We start from the raw sequence: 20207 nt of genomic DNA on the forward strand, positions 1-20207 counted from the left end.
AATTACAGTTCTAGTTCCAGTTCAGGAGCCATGACATTTACTTGATATTCTAGAACAACACTTATTTTAACTTAAGTATTACCAAAAGCCCATAATGAAATATGGATACTCACTATTAGGTTATATAAGTTAATATACTACAGGTTTAATTGTTTCATATATGTAGCTAATACTGTATAGTATGTAGCTAATACTGTATAGTATGTATCTAATACTGTATAGTAGTTATCAACATTATTATACTAACAACTATAACCCTAACACTATACAGGATGGTACTAAAAGACTTGTAGCTACATGTAATTATCAAACACTGAACCAGACATAACATGCGACTGAGCCAGCATTTTGCATTCTGTTCTAATATTATAGCTAATCAGTTGTTTCAAGCAGTGTTTTAGCACATGCATACATGATTGTAAAATTCTGGTCTTGTAAAGAACATACAATCTCATTGGCAAAACTGTATGGTTATGACCAATTCCAGTTCCAGTATTAGTTCCAGTACTTGATAAAATTTCTTTATAGTTCTAGTTCTAGTTCCAGTTTTGAAGAAAGTAAAATTATAGTTCTAGTTCCAGTTCCAGTCTTAAGAAAAGCAAAATTATTGTTCCAGTTCCAGTTCTAGTTCTAGAACTGGAACTGGAATAAAAAGGGCAGAAACTGGAATTATTTTAGTTCCAGTACTGAGAACTGGAACAACACTACTCTAGATGTTGCTGCTAAAGCTAATTAATTAGTACATATGAAATCCTTGATAAATACTATAATAAAGCTGCCACATTAATTTATTTTAATATTGAATACTGACAATAAGCCTCCTATATCAGGATAAGAAAAGTTATGCACTCAATTGTAGTGGCCAAAAAATTAAAAAACCACAATTTTTGCACCATGCATTCCTTCAATACTCAATAGCTACTGTGTAACAAATTTATTCTATCATGGTATTGTGCACTGTATGTATAGCTGTGTAATGAGCAGGACATACTATAAGAACAAAGTAAAACAGCAACTTCACTTACTATAGTGCAATTATAGCCTCATATGTCTGATGCCATTGTTTGCTTCACGTCATTCTGGAAAATGTATCATTATTATTTAGTATGTCCCATAGATACAACAAACACAGATGCAGGCAGTGAATTGATTATTATAATATGCACTCATTAGTGTTTGACTGTTTTATTGGGTATATATTTTATACTAGAGTATTTTGATCTTATTGGGGCTTACCACATAAGGTAACTATTATTTGATTAGCTCATCAGTAGTAAAAAATTTCATGTTCAATTGTGGAATGTAACACACTGGAGTAGTCATCTCAACTTGAAAAGAAATTCATCAATAACATCACTTAGTCCTGGGCTTATGACCAAGTATTTTGGTAAAGATGTGATTATACAGAAACTACAGGTTAATAAAATCCACACAAAAACAGCCAAGCTGTGAAAAAATGGTGTGGCCTTAAAATCCTGGGTGAAAAAAGTTGTGAAATCAAAGGTGGCAGCCAAGAAATGGCTGCAATGATGTTAATGCTAATAAATTTTAACAATGCACATAGTCATTATTAAATTTTTTAGCATTAACATCATTGCAGCCATTTCTTGGCCGCCACCTTTGATTTCACAACTTTTTTCACCCAGGATTTTTAAGGCCGCACCATTTATTCACAGCTTGGCTGTTTTTGTGTGGATTTCACTTCTTTTTGTACTTTATAAGGCCCCAAAACCAGCCTATGGCTGACTTTGAGGTTTGTTTTTACTCACATTTCTTCTTTTCTATACAGATACAATGATGATTATTGAAGACAGACTTATACATGTATTGTATTACATGATTTACTTCAATATTTGATAATATTATTGTAATACTCTAATAGAGTGCACATTTTTTTGAGGACTTCTAATAGAACATACATAGAATGTTCTAGAACAATCTAGTACTTCTATTGGTAGATCTATGAAATTACAAACTTTTAATTATAAGCAGAAAATTCATTTATAAAGCAGAAATTAAGTGAGGTGATCAGCCAAGATAGCAGTGGTTCAGTGGTTAAGGATGCAGGTGTTAGGTATGGAGGTCCTTGGTTCAAACTTTGGTAAGTTTTTTTCCGACTTTTTTTGTACACCTTTTTAACCCCGTGGTGACTGCTCTGTCTGTTAGAGTACTGCTCTGTCTGTTAGAGTATCTCAATCCCATGATTTTACACTTGTTTGGTTTTTGTTTTATAACTTTGTCGCTGTAATTCTATTGCTATTCAAACTATCAAAAGGCACTGCTATGATGATCAGCCTATCTACACACCAATTATCAAGTTATTCCTATACTTGGTTTACTCTGTAGCCGTGACTGGAGTTTGATCTTTTTTTTACGTGAATAAACGTTTGGATATTCCTCAGATTCACAGCAAACTTGGTACATGAATTCACCTTTTTACGCTCTTCATTTGTGCTGAAGATCGAGGCAATCTAGATACACATTTGCATTTTATAGCAACTTTTGCAAAGTGTGCGAAAAGAAAATTGAAGCCCGTACGGCATAAGAAGAAAAAAACAAAGAAATTAAAATGGAACTTTGAATGCCCATATCTCGCAAATGGCTGTTGCAAATTTAATCAAATTTGCTGTGTGGCCTACCCTACCTGGCGGACAGCTATAATGAAAAAAATGGTGTGCTTTGGAGAAGGGGCCATGGAGCTATGCATGCGTAAAAAAGCTGTTTTCTTTCTTCCTGTCAATATACTCACGGTGTGGTGCGCAGGCTTTCTTGGCCACACAACACACTACCATGTGTTTTGATAATCATTTTGATATACAAGATGTAAACTTGTGAATCTGCAATTTAATGTACATTGCCATGGTATGTTAAATGTATACAAAAAATACATATATTTAGTCCATGTCGCTGTGATCATAGGTAGGAAGATTCAGTACATAAAATCTCATCAACTACTTTCCTTGTTTGCTATATACAGACTGTATGTCTGTTCAATGTTACATAAAATATTTAATAAAATTTCTGTACTTGTTGATGTATTCTAACAGCCTATGTAAGTGTTCAGTACTTTAATATAACATGTCGCTGTCATAAGGCATTAGCTACCTTCACGTAGCTGTTGTTTGTTTAAAAGCGGTAACGTCATATATAAGTTAATTTTTTCAGTTCAACATTGGTTAATAGGCATTCCAGCAGCTAAAGTGTCTGGTAGTTTAAAAAGCTGTCAGTTAGTCAGTTAATTGCTGTATTCATTATCTGTGTGCATCATATACTATTAGCTGTAAGTGAATATATTTTAATAGTCAAATGTTCCCACTATTACACAAAAAGAGTAATGTTTCACATGCTGATTTTGTAAATGGCACTCGTTAGAATGGTTCTGATATATATGTTTGTGTCTGAGTGTGTAAATAATAGTTATACGGGCACAATGTGGAGTCTATGAAATTTATAAACCTGAAGGCCTGGGCTGTAGCGCACGAGCGAAGCAAGGGCGCTACTAAGGGCCTGAGGGTTTATAAATTTCATAGACTCCACATTGTGCCCGTATAACTGCTTTAGACTCTATTTCACATTACACTCAGATTACTTACCTCATCCACGGCTGTTTCTGCTGTAGGCTCGGCTAAAGCGGCTGGTTTTCTTACGATAATACTAGCACCATGGCAACTATGCGTCCTCACGTGACTAAATAATCGCGCTCGTTAAATCACTGCATGTGAACAACGCATAGCGATTGGACAAACCCGATTTTGAGCATATATGTCATATTGTGCTTGAAGGCGTGGAGTATATTAGAAATCAAGGTGGAGTATATGAGATTTATTACCCACCCAAAACAGCCCAAATAGAGTCTAAAGTCCTTTATTGTGTAGACCTTGAATATTTCTTTATTGCATAATAATTAAGATATTTGTTATCGATTTCATGGTGAAACACTCATCCAATAGCAACAAGCAACACAGGCCATTTTATGTATGTAAACCTAACAATGTTATATTTGTCTACAATGCTTTCTTTTAACTCTGGTAAATCTTATTACTAAGTAAAAACAGCGGCCAGAATCCAGGGACCCAGCTTTTCCTAAGATTTTATACATTTTACAATTTTGCGTGCATTCTATAGTTGTACTACAGGGTAGATATCTCTGCAAGTCACAGCTTGTAGTCTTGTCGTAATGCCTCACACGATGTCTATATCAATTAGGAATTATAAACTCCTCTGATATATGTATGATCACGCGATAACTGGATGATTCCAACCCACAATCACACATACAGATTACATAAGACAACATGTGTTGCTACTACTAAATACTAATTAGATTACAATCATTGTGCGTGCATTAAGGTTCAGTTCCTACATCTCCCCCTCCCCCCACCAAGTGTTTGTGGGAGGGGTGTCAGAAATACTATAGTCATGACCAGCTTGGGTCTTCAATTAATCTTTGTGGTGGGTTGCGTGTACGTGAAGAACGTCTTGGGGGTGGGTTCTGCTGGGGGGTAGAGGTATCTTGGTTAGTGTCCATTGATGGGTTGACTGTGGGATTCATGGTAGAACAAGGAGGTGGTACTCGACGACGCAGGAAGCGACGATTTCTAACTAGGACACGGCCACTATGTGTCTTGATGTAGTATCTCCTGTGAGGACCGATTTCTGTGACAGTGCCATAGATATCCCACAATTTTGTTTGTGGGTTCTGAATGGCTACATTGGAGCCAATGTGAATATCTGGTAAGGGATGAGCATGAGTATTGTAATATTTAGCGGAGTCTTCTAGCGTATTAGCTAACTGCTTCTCGGCTTCAGCGGTTTTGCGCTGCCATTCTGGGGAAAATGAGCGCTGGTGTGCTGGGAGTGAATCTTGTACGGGATGTCCAAATAGCTTCTGTGCTGGAGAGACACCGTCCTTCCGAGAAGGTGTATTGCGGTATTGTAGTAAAGCCTTGCATAGTTTGTCTTCATCTAGAGTACGGCCAGTCCATGACGCACGAATCAGTTTTTTCATCGACTTTACCGTGGCTTCGATTTTCCCATTACTTTGTGGGTATCTTGGTGTTGAGGTTTGATGCTGAAATCCCCATCTGCGTACAAAATCCTGGAAGGTCTTCGAAGTAAATTGAGGTCCCCCATCAGACCAAAAGATATCGGGAATTCCAGTACGGCAAAAGGATTGTCTGACGGTAGCGACGAGGCGTGGTGCTGTTGTGTTGAGTCCCATAGGAACGATGGTAGGCCAGTCTGTACAACAGTCTACCAGGATTAGGTAATACTGTCCGCCATGTGAGCAAAAGTCTGCTGCTACCTCTTGAAATGGTCTGACAGGGGTTGGCTTACAAATAATTGGCTCTTTGTGGTTAGATGGGAGGTGGTCTTGGCATTGTTTACAGCTGAAGACGATGTTCTCAATGTCGTTATCTATACCAGGCCAGTAAACGGTTAGGCGGGCACGCTGTTTGGTGCGCACAGCACCTTGGTGTGAGTCATGTAATTCAGACAAGACTTGTTTACGCATGCTGTTTGGGATAAGGAGGCGGCATCCATGGACGATTAGGTTGTCATCTACTGATAGATGTTCACGAATGTGCCAATAACGTCTTAATGGATCTGGCAGCTGGCCGCGATGATCAGGGAATCCGCTGAGGATTGTGCTGAGTAGTTGCTGGTACTCTTCATCGTTTTCAGCGCCCCTGCGAAGATCTTGGAGGTGGGGGCTATCATGGCCATCATTAGTGATGACTCTGATCTCCCTGATAGACATTTCTGGTTGATTGCAGATGTCGTGCTCGGCAAGCATGTCCTGTGGTTGGGGGTCTGACACGGGGTTGCGTGATAGAGCGTCAGGTGCATCGTTTTGGCTACCCTTTCGCCATTCTGCAGTGAAATTGTATGCCATCAATCTGGTCTTTAATCGTTGGAGGCGAGGGTTTTCGACCTCGTCGAGGCGATGGCTGTTTAGGATTGGGATGAGGGGGTTATGATCAGTGAGAACAGTAAAATGCTGTAATCCAGTGAGGAACAACCTGCATTTAGACACGGCCCACGATATAGCGAGCAGCTCTAGCTCAATAACGGCATAGTGGGACTCGGTCTCTGTCAAGAATCGAGATCCAGCCTGGATAAGGGACCACTGTCCGTCTACTGACTTCTGCTGAAGTATGAATCCCAATCCGTTCCTGCTAGCATCTGTACACAGACGAGTGAGTTTCACTAGGTCAAAGAAGGAAACAATTGGTGCTACAGTAAGGGTATCTTTAGCAGCAGCAAAGGCCTTATCATGTACTGGTGACCATAAAAAGTCGTTCTTCGTACTCAGGAGCGGTCTCAGTGGGGCCAACGATGTGGCAATTGAGTTGGTGCACGCAGACAGTTGATTAGCCAAGCCAAAGAATGAACGCAAGTCGGTGCGGTTAGTTGGGGTTGGGAATAACGAGATGGCGTCTGTGATCGTGTGGTCAACCTGGTAGCCATCTGCAGACAAGATGAATCCTGCAAAGGTGACCTTTGTCTGATGAAATTTACATTTAGCTAAATTAAGTGCAATGTTTTTGTCTGCACAACGTTTCAAAAATGCACGAACATGTTCTGTATGGGTTGCAGCATCACTATCATAGATAACTATGTCGTCAACGATGCGACGGAAACCATTGAGCCCTGTAAACGCTTCAGCCATGCGGCGGTCGTAATGCTCGGAGATAGATGAGATCCCATATGGTGCACGGAGGTATTTGAACCGCCCAAAGGGAGTTATGAAGGTCGTCAGCAACTGGCTCTCACTGTCGAGTGCACATTGGTGGTATCCTTTCATGGCGTCAAGCACTGTAAAATATTTTGCATCACTTGCAGCAATGTCTGCTACTGCTTGGGCTGGGGTTATAGACTGGTAGCGCTCGCGTTGGACGTACCTGTTCAAACGTGATAGATCGACACACATCCGAATAGACTCGCTATTCTTCTTAGGTGTGACGACAATAGGTGCACACCACTCCGTCACCTCAGTTACAGGAGCTATGATGTTCTGTTCCTGCAAGAGATCTAATTCAGCTTTAAGCTTGTCACGAAACGCAAATGGGATTGATCTTGGTGTGTGAACACAAAAGGGTTTGACATTTTTGGTCAACGAGATGTGGAACTCTTCACCATCCATGTTGCGGATTATGCCATCAAATACTGTTGGAAACTCCTTGCTGAAGTCAACGACTGATGAGGGCTGACTCGTACTGGTAACCTTGATGGTGGGACATGATGAAGTATCCACGGTAGGTGCAGGATGGGGGTAATGCTCTGGGAGGATACCTAGGCCCTTAGAGGCTCTCCATGATATTAAGGCTCCTGACACCCCAGGGTAGATGTGGATGTCATCCTGGTATTGTTTGTCGCCAAGGCGAAGGGTGACTGGCAGTTTGCCAAGTGGTTGCATTGTTGAACCATTCACTGTTTGTGGTGTAATTCCAGATGGTGGAAGGTTGTCTACGTGCTCACCCAACCGTGTCAGTATCTCTCTACCTGCTGCTGATATATCGGCACCAGAGTCGGGTAGCATCTCAATGTCACTCGATCCATTCAAGGAAGAGACATGAATTAGAATGGTCGGTGCAGCATCATTAGTGGTTACATGCTTGATATGGGGCAATGATAACTGATCCTCTGTATCAGCACAAGTGATGGTCTTGATGCGTTTGGGGGTGGTCGCTACAGACTGATATGGTAGCTGAGTGTACTCTGATGGGGGCAGTTGTGGAACATGTCTACGGAGTGGCTTACTACGGCATACTTTTGCGAGGTGGCCAACCTTTTGACAATTGAAGCAAGTCAAGTTGTATGCAGGGCACTGTGTACGACCTGCTGGGTGGGGTTTGCCACCACATCCTGAACAAGGATTTGTGTTAGTGGGTTGTCTGCTGGTGTTAGGTTGGTAAAGGGCTGATATGGACTGGGATCTGTCAGAGATCTCTGCACGCTGCTGTTTTGCAGCCTCCTTTGCTCTACACTTGCTGATGGTTGTGGTAAGGGAGAGATCGCTTTGTTGTAATAGGTCTTCGACTATTTCACCATCGACTAACCCTTCTATAATCTGATCTCGTATATTTTTTTGAGCACACGTCTCTGAGCAGAAATTGCATGTTTTCACAAGCTCACGTAGTGACACAAGATAGTCATCGAATGACTCGCCAGGCTGTTGAAAACGCCTGCGGAAATTCCTACGTTCGACGGTCTCATTAACGTGACCATCAACATAGCGTTTCAATGCAGCAATAGTGAGACTCACCTTCTTTCTATCGTCCTCTGACAGTCCGAGGTTCTGGACGATTGTGAGGGTCTCACGGGAGAAACAGAGGGTCAGCGCCTGTACTTGCTTTTCGTCCGATTGATCAGTAAGTCCGGACAGGCTGGAGTAGCAGTCCCATTGGGCCTTCCATGCGGCGAAATCTGTGCCTCGATCCACTTGAAGATCAAGCTTTGGTAAGTCACCTTGTCGGAAGGTAAAAGTAGCCATTGTTCTTCCTGTGTGGCGGGAACGAAAAACTCTATACGGAGAAAAGGGAGCGAGAAAAGACGTACAAGTATGTAACTGTCACCTTAACGGGTGCCTCTAACCGGCACCAGGGAATCGGTAGTTGGGTTACGAAGGGCGAAGGATGCGAACTGTTCGCAGCGCCATGTATGATCACGCGATAACTGGATGATTCCAACCCACAATCACACATACAGATTACATAAGACAACATGTGTTGCTACTACTAAATACTAATTAGATTACAATCATTGTGCGTGCATTAAGGTTCAGTTCCTACAATATAGGGCTTGCAACAGGCCTCTCATGTTGCATTATGAGCACACTAGTCTATTATATTACCGAGCTACTAAAGAAATATTCCAGAGAACTAGCTTCAGTGCATCGATCACTGCAAGTTAAACCACCAGTTCAAAAAACATACTTCATGCATTTAAATCCCTTCCCCAGTTGCTGGTGTGGAGGATGAGTAGCCTATGCTCATCAGACTAGACTCATTTCAGAGTAGTCATGACTGAAGTCTTAATGTCCACTATATAGCTGCAGACTCCCCGTTTCACTATACTTCCAACCTCAACTCAAATTTTAAAATTCCTAATTATTTTCCTTGTACTTGTAAACACACATGTATTTGAAAGAGAAGTAATTTGATTTTTCCTGTAGTGTTAAATGTCATTGTAATGACATAATTATGTGTTCTATAAGCTAAAAAGTTATTTAACAAATCATGTAACACTTTCACGCCTCAGATCAAAGGAGCCGTCCAGGCTACATTTCGTATGTAGCCCAGCTAGCCAGGCTACATACGAAATATAGCCAGTCTACAACTGGGCCGTGATTATATAGACGTAGATGTCAAAATCGATTGTGGGGATCGAATAATACTCACCTGATTAGGATGCACAACTTGGATTTCGCCATGAAAACCACACAGACGGAGAGCGTTTTGTTACCCTCGCTATCCTACAAGTTGAAAAGCGTTGGGCTAAGGTAAAAACTAGTGCTATAGCTTATTCATTCGATTGTTTCTGCACGTTTTCAAGTACGGACACACCCCATCACAAAGCTATCACTCAGCTCGGAATAACCACTCTACAAGCCTTTAGTGAACTGCGTAGTTTTCCCATAAACGATTCAATAGCACTGATTAAAACATTAAGCTCGCATAACGGAAATTTTCCGTGATATCTCTAGGATATGTCCGTTTATCATAACTGAACATAACCAGAACGTACTAGCTGCTGACCCATAATCGAAAATTTTAGGTGTGCATATATAATACATCCAGTGGCTGCACTCGTATTGGCTTGGGTGGTTGATCATCCTGCATAGGCTATCAGCCTTACATAGTAGTTGTAACATGGGGCATTCGGGCTTTGCATGATATGTATGCCCTCTGCCCTCGGGCAGTCGGGCATACATATCAGGCGGCTCAAGGGCAGAGGGCATACATATCAGGCAAAGCCCTCATGCCCGTGTTACAACTATTACATAAATTCAGCAAGCACCTCCTTGTTGTAGTTCACTGATTTCTTCGAACTTCTCTCATTCTAGTCTTCCTATGATGATGTGCTAGACATCTGTTATGCAGTCTATGTGTTAAAACAAGTTATTGTGAAAGTGAAATGAGCTCAAACTATTTACCACTAGAGTATCTTTTTGCAGGTGGCATGCAAGAATAAAGTCATCTTGAATTTTGTTATATACTTTATGTGGCAATGTTTATACAGGTATTGAAAGTGAAATGAAGTCCCCCCAAATATTCCTATATGTTTAGAGATTATAAAATGACAAAAATTAAGTGTATTGAGTTTTGCTATAATAAACATTGGTTCGTGACAAAACAAATTTTTATGCAAATGAAACAACACTAAATTAAATGGCATTCATTCAGACGCTAGTACAGTACCTACTGTATGTCTTGTTGCTATATAGTGGTTCTGTTTCGGTACATGATGGAATTGTTTAAAAGAATTAATCATGAATCTTATTACATGTACCTCAACAACATTTCTTGGACATTGATTCTGATAGCATAACTTTACTATGCAGGTGCCAGAATAAAAGTGTCTCATTCAAATGTCCCAGTGTCTCTGTGTAGTGGAGTACATTATAGTACATAATTGACATGTTGTATGATTGTAATGTGATATTTATCTTACCCATCACATTTAGGTACCTACTGCCTTTGTGAACTGTGTAGAATGTTACACTACACCAGTCCTATATGAAACCATCATCTACCAATTATCAGGTTAGCATACCAGGTTTATGTGGCTAGTATTCCTGTCACCATCTCTACATAAAATGTCAGTATGTTGGAAGGTGTTATTTAGTTGATGCTCTATATGGTATATGTGAAGTACTATAGTGTCCTTCTCAGAGGCTTCTGAATGTTTCCATGGTAATAAGCCAGTAAACATCTTGACAACTAGTTTGCTGTCGTATGATCTAGGTTCCAAATGGTGGCTGGGTTTTGATTATGTAATGATTTCATGTCGTTGTCCCAACATCCCCCACTTATGGCTTAATTTTTTTAGCATTATTGGCTTAATTAACCACTGCCTCTGCTGTGCCCCAGATGATATCAAGCTGAACAGTAATATCATTACTTGAATAAATGTGCATCCTTCCCTGGAAATGTACTGTATGTATTATGAAACCTTGTGGTGTTTCTTCCCTTAAGATCATGAATAAATAAATAAATGAAGCATGGTGTTGTTTACTGAGAGCAGTGAGCTATGTACAGTTGCAGGTATATTTTATCAGCTATTCATGCTATGACTAGTTAGATTAATCCGATTAATGGGCTAATATGCAACATGATCACTATGAATATGCCATGATCGTGACTTATACATGTATCCATATAGATGCCCGGGCATTTATTTCTTATAATCCAGTCGTGAACCAGCTGAAAAATCTTGTTGCTCCTTGTAGCAGCTACTGTTTACATACTTTTGACAAGCCACAGGTTTCATTAGTTGTAGTAAGCCTTGTGCTACAAATTAAGCTATTGTAATCTCATCCTACCCCTTGTATTTAGGTAGCGCCCCCTGGCTTTCATTTAGGACCCGGCATTTATTTGAGCCCGGATAAATACGGTATGTTCCTAGGCAGTGATATTTCACTTGTACATGCTGTTGTAGATACCTGTGTGTACATAGTCGTGTAGTGGGCATACCCACATCACACCCTCTAACCATGCAATGTACAGTCACTTGCTTGTACATATACAACTGTACATATACTCTGTGTTTGTGTGTGTGTTTATGTTGTGTGTGTGCATCAGAGTTGAAACTGTGTTGAGTCATCTGGGTCATATTTGGTCCTGGTCAATTGATTGTAGGTCTTGTGCATTGCGCTGATTACAATGTCTTCCTTAATAGTGACAATTGGAAATGAAACAAATCAAAACTAGCAAGTATATTCCAAAGAAATAGAAAAGCAGAGTTTTAAATCAAGCTATGTGACTGTGCATGCTGTATTGTAGTATTTCTATCGTTCATTACTTGGGCAACAAGTATCAGCAGATAACTATTTTTGTATCACTTATAGTTTCAGTAGTCACTCATTGTGGAAGCATTAGCTAATACAGCATATACTAGACAAGTCGTCCAGTTGCTGGAGCAACACCCACTTTTGAATATGAGAGTACTGATGAAATAAAGCTTGTCTGTGTTACTGTTTGATTAATATGTGACTAGATCTGGTCTTATCATCCTGACAGCAAATCTGATTCACCAAGAACACAAAGCTACATGAATAAACTACACAATCAAAATAAGCTAGATTTGAATGGTATGCTTTTGCTGGCTGCTTTTTCCAAGCACAGTAGCGATCCGTATGAGCAGTCTGAGGCCTAGTGGAGCTCTGGCCAGTCTGGGTATAGCTGTACGTAGCTGTATAGCTCCGTGGTGTTGAATCAAGATCCGTGCTGTAAATTTCCTTTCATTTTAGCCAGTTTTGAGACCTGAATGGCCAAAAACGTGGCCTTATTCATTCCTACGCCTTCCTCTTTAATTTCTTTAAACAGTCCATTGCCCTTCTCCCACCCCCACCACCCACCCATTTGAAGCTTTCCCAATGCAATCTACATCAAATTAAAGTTATCTGAAACTTAGCTGTTGGGTACCTGTACAGTGGATGCTCTGGAAGGTATAATCAGATCCTGGTCATCCAGGTCAGTGATGGTGATCCGTCTTCAACCCTAATGTATGTGTGCTCTTGTATGCATCCTACACATGCATCTGTCCTGTTTATTTGTGTGTTTTGACAGTGCATATACTACACTACATATGTACACACATACACACATGCACCACATCAAAGATATGCCATATGTTTCAAACACACACCATAGGCACAAGTGCAACATGTGTTCCCACATTAGCATGATAACAGATAGTTTTTGTGACTTAATGTGTTACCTTGTGTAGTTATTACATGGACTATCAACAATAGTGCTAGTACTATTACCATCTGAAGCATTCCTACAAGTGTATAAACACAACACATAATGAGTGGTGTAATGCACAGAACAGTACAGAAATGAGTAGTATACAAAAGCTAAACTCTTATGAGCAAAGAATCAATGCATCACTATATTTTCTCAGTGTATTATAAAAACATTCTATTCTAGTTCTGAGATGTTGAATGGCTTGATGCTATTAGCATCGTATACTGTAGTCAGTTTATTGTATGTTCCCACACAATATGCTTTGTGTAGGGTAATGCTTCCACTGATGTTAAGTTGTCAAGATGTGATAGTTTGGTGTAATTTGTTCAACTCCTACAAGCAGTGATTGACAAAAGGGCCAACAATTATGACTGAGCATATACTGTAAAGGCTAAACATTTAGTATCATACAGTGTGGTAGTATTGTAGCATGGTAGTTTGAGTTTTCTGGCCAAAACTATCATCAAAAACCAGCTTCATAATATCATCCTGGTGCCTTGGCAGCATTGGTTAAGTATAACCAAGCCCAAAAGTGCCTCCATGCTTCCAACAGATTGTTATGAAGTTTAAAATTATTTAATTTAATGGAATTTTCTACAGACTGCCTTCAGACAAGATAACGGCTAAGACTAGGGGCTTGATTTTTTTCACTGTTCGATGTCACTTCATCCCAAGACATGCCTTTTGGCAAACCGCAGTATGTACAATGCACGTATCATGGACTTACCTTTGTCCTCCTTTGTGTTCCATTTCTTTTTGCTGACAGCCCCAAGGTGTCAATTCGCAGTAGCACGATACATGTCTTCCCTACAGTAAATGAAAATTGTCTGTATTTTATGTGGTGACTAGATTAATTGCAGAGGTGCTTCTTGCACTGACTGCTCTTCATTTGTAATGTGCTGAAAATAGGTAAAAGCAAAACGTAATGGCTGAGTTAGTAATTGATAGTTGGGACACATGAATCATCTGTATTTTTCATGGTGACTACAGAGGCACTTCTCCTACTGTTCTTCATTTTGTAGCACTGTGTAACGGGCTAAACATAGCTGAAAGCGAATTGTAATGACCACTTCACTTTCGAGTCAGTAATTGATAGCTGGGGGCGCAGGTTGAGACAAAAACATTACCTCTGGTACCATCTTTTCCTTTGATACAGTATGTGCGGGTTGTCCAGTCATAATAATGTTACAAAAAAAGTAAACAAACAAGTATCAAGACTCACAGTAGTGAGTCGCATGGCCAAAGAAAGTAGGGTGCACGACTACCGTGAGTTATTTACATGAACAACTAACTCTAGTAGAACGCACACACCTAAAACCTACCTTTAAAACTATTCTTTTGTAAAAAACAACTTGTATATTATTATATAAGCATATCACTAAGTAAGTAATCCCTGTTATATTTTGCCTAGGTCCAGTCAAGGATTTCGTCTCCTTTCTCCACTTTTTCAAACATACTTTCTGTAACAACTTTAAATAGGCTGTAGGACCAGGTGTCCTACAGACCTTCAGCACTTGTGCTGTAAAACCTTAATAAATAAATAAATAAATAAATGTTAGTAACTCCACATGAAATTTTGCTGAAAACGTCATATTCTGTTCCTTCTCCTCCTTCGCATACTCAATAGCACAAGCCGCTTTTTTTTTTTACACTTATATCTTAGACTGTGATAGTTCCACAGCCTTGGATTTACTATTACAAGTTCAAGTACAAATCTTGGAACTCCACCTCTCTTGAGAGAGCCACCATAAGTGATTTTCTTATTATTCATTCTTGTGCTTCATGAGACAATCTTTGATATGTAATTAAACATATGGAGTAGTTTCACTCGATTGTTTTTCTGGGAAGTAGTGAGTTAATTTCCATAAACACGCTACTTTGCTTGCACTATCACAACATGGAAACATTGGTAAGCACGTTGTAGTGATGCAAAATAGGCCCATCTGGTAGAGTAGTATAATGTTACATTCTCTTTCTTTTGCTTGTTACTTTCAACTAGACTACATACACGTAAGCGGAATTTCACTAACGTCCTTTGCTATACGATACATAGACTAAACATGTTTGTACTATGTAGCACTCTGTAACAATAATGTGTTTCTGTACCAGTAAAAATGATATTAAACAGATAAATAAGCAAATACCGTTAGAAGTTCAATCTCTCTTTGTTAGTGGAATGAGCGATATCTCCAATGACGTTTCTTGATGTGATTACAAAATTTTATGTCATAATTGGCAAAATGGTCGTGTTAGTGCGGGGGGGGGGGGGGGGGGGGCTTCAGAGACTTTGGCACACAGTTTTTGAAGGGAATGTTGTCTGTAGTTTTTTACACATGGAAACATGAGATAATAAAGGTAAGAAGTAGTACAGTACCATGACAGTGCAAAACGTGCTCCAACAAGGAAAGCAGACCGAAAATTTTAAATTCACACACAAATAGGCTTACCTTTGCCCTATTTATAAACGCTATCATGGGGAAGTGCTATCTCACCCTATACCTCCATGTACAAAGTCCCCACACTACAGTGGCCATTTTTTGTGACATAATAGATAATACACGAAACGTAATCACAACGTCAAGAAACGTCATTGTGGACAGCTGATTCTGGTATAAAGTTTTTGTTTCAAAGACATTGTGAATTCTGAATTCCAAGAAACAGTGTTGCCTGCAAGAATGGTATTAAGTATATTTTATACAACTAGGACTCAATACCACTTTAAACAGGCTGTAGGACTCCTGGTCCTACAGCCTGTTTAAAGTTGTTACAGAATGTATGTTTGAAAAGGTGGAGAAAGGAGAAAAATCCATGACTGGACCTGGGCAGCTTCGAACCTGCAGCATCCAATTAATGCTCAAATGTTTACAGGAGTCTGCCAGGCGGCCAGGATGTCTTCTCCTTGTTAATTTCAAGTATACATGTAATTATGAAGAGTTCTCCCCCTCTATTCTATTGTGTACAGGATTTTCTTGCAGAATGTGAATTTTGAATATAGTCTGTTGCTATGTATACATGGGTATATAACATATCACAACATGTTTTCTCAATTACTGCTCTAGTGTCAGAGAAGTATCTGTGTGATATTATTGAGTGAGATTGAATGGGGAAAGCTCAGGAAGACCACAGGATGTTTTGATCCATTGATATACACTGTCCAGACAAAGGTATAGTAAATCATATAATACACAAGTCAGCTGTCTCTGATAGTAGCCTAATATGGATGCAGTAGCAGTACCCAGTTTAAACCATACCAACAACAATTATTGGTTGACCCAGACTAATGTACACATAAGGTGGCAGTTGTATTTAAACAATAATTAAATCATTTCAGATTCAAGTGACTTTCTGTACTTTTCCTTTCTACTTTTGTGCATTCCAACGTCCATAAGAAAACACCTATGTCAATAAAACTTGATGATTACTTAACCCTCCAAAAGTATATGAACTGAAACTCGACAATACCAAAGTAGCACAGTATGAACCTGTGGCTATAGCTAATTGAAATCATATCCATATCACATTACTTAATGCTATGTAATTCCTGTAATTGTGGTTGTAAAATGTAGTGAATATGTTTAAACTCTTGTGTAAGGTATACCAGCATGTTATTTGCATGAAGTTGTATTGTTGATGATATGATATCACTTGACTTGTGAGACTGGATGTTGTCAACATGTAGGACAATAATACACATCAGAAGTTTGCTTATATGTGCATTTTGTAGGTTTCTAAAATTCAAGAACAGTTGGTTGTTAATTAAGTAATGCTGGATGTTATTTGTTGTGCAGATTTTGTGCCTATCCGGCATTTATGGTAAAATATATTCTATAAATCTGTGTACATATTTCTAAAATAACCAGTCAATTCAATTATACTAGCCATTTATACTAGGGGAAAATGGTTAGCTTTATCACATGCATTACTTAGGGATGGAAGATAATTTAGATAAAAAGATTATCTAGATACCTAAAGATCACCTATCATAATTTGCTTATTGAGATAATAGTAAATATTTGTAATCTATCGTAAATCAACCACAGTCAGATGGAAAACTTGTGGAAAGGTGCAAACTAGGGAAGTTCCTGAATCATTTTGATTGTTACACAAAATGATAAGGATGAGCATTATCAAAGTAAATAACTATGTACTTCAGAAACATTTCTCTGTGTGTTTGTGTGTGTGTGTGTGTGTGTGTGTGTGTGTGCGTGCGTGCGTGCGTGCGTGCGTGCGTGCGTGCGTGCGTGCGTGCGTGCGTGCGTGCGTGCGTGCGTGCGTGCGTGCGTGCGTGCGTGCGTGCGTGCGTGCGTGTGTGTGAGTGTGAGTGTGTGTGAGTACAACTAAGCACAAACAAGTATTCTGTGGCACTTATTGAAAATTACAAGCTTGTGTTTACATGTACAACAGTATCATATGTCTGATTCTTGAGACTTACTGTACAAGTTAGAGGTGTACCGAATATCAGATTGGCTAAAATATCGGCCACCAATATTGGATTTTTTCCCAACATTGGTATTTGTACAGAATGGCACAAGGGCTGATATCACTACCGATGTTTATTATCTGGGTGTGTTGCCACTAATACATTATTTTCAAAAATAAAATAATCAAGTAATCAAGTAAGTAAAAGAACCAATGGTATGAGTTGCATAGCAACACTACAATTCTTTTTGCAAAATCGTAATTATTTTTGAACTGATTAGCTAAATATCATACAGAAGCCACTTACCATATCATAAGTAATTTCGAATTAGAACAGTCAGCTGTGTTTTGAAAATAAACTTACAGTTTGTAAAAGCTAAGTAGCTGCGGCTATCAATTAGCTAACATGTAATAATACTACCAGCCAGTCCTATCACTTTAGCTGCAAGAGTATACATGTGTTGTAAAGAAGCAGGTGAGCCTCAGGCTCCATGTCTGAGCACAAGCACTTGTTTAACTTAATTACTGTTCACCTACAGTATAACAACCTATCAACCCTGTACTCTTGAGATTTTTGGTTGTGAAATAACCACTGTACAACAATTACATTTATTAAATGTCAACTTACTGAAAACATTGTAGTCTCCAATGTGCTACTGATGGCACAAAACCATTAGAATATAGCTGTGACTTTGCATGTTGCTATGCAGATCTCGTATCACCAAAATACTTCCTATTAATGGTTTGGGGGACTCCGTGTGTGCGTGAGACAATCTGGAGCAGAGAGGAGCTTTGTTGTTACTGTGAGCTTGATGCTGAATCTCACCTACCTACTATGATCTGCATATTCTGCTAAAAACTGGTATAGTCAAATACATCAAAAGAAATGTTTTCAACTTCTAGTGGCTACATACCAATCTATTAAACTTTATCACCTTTACCAATCTATTAAACTTTATCACCTTTATTAATGTAAAAGAACTATGTGGATTGTATTGAAGCATACAACTATATGAGATAAGTACAATACTATCCACATACTCTCTCGTTTGGTGATTGGTGCTAGATATATAGCAGGAACAATATCAGGCTGTATGTAAACGATGAATTAATTGTATGGTACAATTTAGAAATTATGACTAACCATTTTACAAGTAGCTATTTAGCACACATATAAAGTTTATGATATATAATACTTATTGAAATACCATATAAGAAATTAGAACTTCACTTATTACCTGATTTTGTTGACAAAGTTGGTTTCTCACAATGAAATGGTTTATAGTTCGCATACAATTCAATGGAAAAATTTTTGCCATTGTGTAATTATTTGCTGGCCTTGCTCCAGAGTTCTTGCTAGTGGCTAAAAAACTATTTTTTTACAACTAAGTCCTAATCTGAGATGGGAGGTGTGGAATAGAGAATACATCTTACACATAGATAAAATTTGTATTTTTGTTTAAAGTGAATATATTTTGTGTTCTATATTGGCAAGTAGTTAAAGTAAAGAGTTGAGTGGCAAAGTTCCAGTGCCGATGGAAATTATCACCAAATGGGGGGTCTGGAAGCATACATATATACCACCCAGAAAATGCAGCTGTGGCTGCATGTGACAAGATCGTATCTAGATGCAATTTTCAGAGAAATTGTTGAAATACAGTGAATTGAAAATAAAAAAAGAATTACATATAAAGCTATCATATAGTAGTTACAATGCCAAGATTGGGTTTAAAAGAGATTTATAGAATGAACTATTGTTTTATTAGCATTTAATTAATAGCTGACTGCTTGTAAAAGAGAAACATTTAAAATGACTAAAGGCTGGTGTGGAAGGCACCACAAAAGAGGAGACGTTTGTAAAATAGGTATCTCATGCAAGATCAGATCTTAAGGCAGTTTCAGCAGCAGACTGTGAATATATTTAACTTAAGATGAACACATGCATGCATATATACAACTGTGGTACAACTTGCTATTTTATTTACTTCTATAACCCTATCATAATTTTACAACTACATCCAAAAGTCAAGCCTTTTGGCCACAACTAGCCCTCTTTTTAGCTCCTGCACTCTTGCCTGCCCAAGTATTTGTCTGTAAGGTTACTGATAGGCATGTAAAAAATCCAAAAATGTTGACCCAAAGCATAGAGGGCCTTGCACACTTACTAAGTCACCCACAGTCATCTACAGATTGTGGGAGAGACTACAGATCATGGGGAAGTCAGAAGACTGTTGACCCTAGTAAGATTTGGGACAACATTAATGCATGGTTCGAAATACTAGAAGGCAATCTATGAACCATGAACATTCTCATTATGATATAATTTACTTTTAATATTAGATGTTGACACATGCAGAGAGATATGTGAAGGACAATTTATTATATGCTTTGTCAGTAGGGAGACCATTGTAGCTACTTATCAGAATTCATACAGAATGCGTTTTATCAAATATTACCCTCACCATTATTTTACCATATACAGTACATAAGTCATTAACAGTTCTGGAAGAGCAACAAATCATGCATAATTGTAGTTATGTTACTACAGTTGTAAGTCAAGAAGGCTGGTGCTAGCTAACCAACATCCTTTCAATTCTTGAAAATATTATGAATATTTAACGAAGTGTTCTTGCAGTTGGTCAACACACTCATACACACACACACAGCAATGACGACGACAACAACACAGGTACCAGATATCTCAGTTCATTTATATTTCTGCCCACAGTATGAAACACCAGCCACAGGTGGTCGAGAAATCTCCCATACAGTGTAGCTGGCTAGTTTTCAGGACAATCCACCAGAGATCTTATC

The 20207-nt window shown here is 38.9% G+C and overlaps 1 long non-coding RNA gene across 6 annotated transcripts in view; it reads left to right on the forward strand.

Moving 5' to 3' along the window:
- The window catches only part of LOC136267430 (uncharacterized), a 57268-nt gene that overhangs the window by 7566 nt on the left and 29495 nt on the right, over nt 1–20207 (forward strand). For all 6 annotated transcript variants that reach the window (XR_010706675.1, XR_010706677.1, XR_010706678.1 and 3 more), the window contains exons 2-3: nt 10691–10769; nt 16034–16138. This is a non-coding gene — a long non-coding RNA (uncharacterized lncRNA). The remainder of the gene's footprint in view (nt 1–10690; nt 10770–16033; nt 16139–20207) is intronic.

Source organism: Dysidea avara, chromosome 9, assembly GCF_963678975.1.
Source record: "Dysidea avara chromosome 9, odDysAvar1.4, whole genome shotgun sequence".
NCBI lineage: Eukaryota > Metazoa > Porifera > Demospongiae > Dictyoceratida > Dysideidae > Dysidea > Dysidea avara.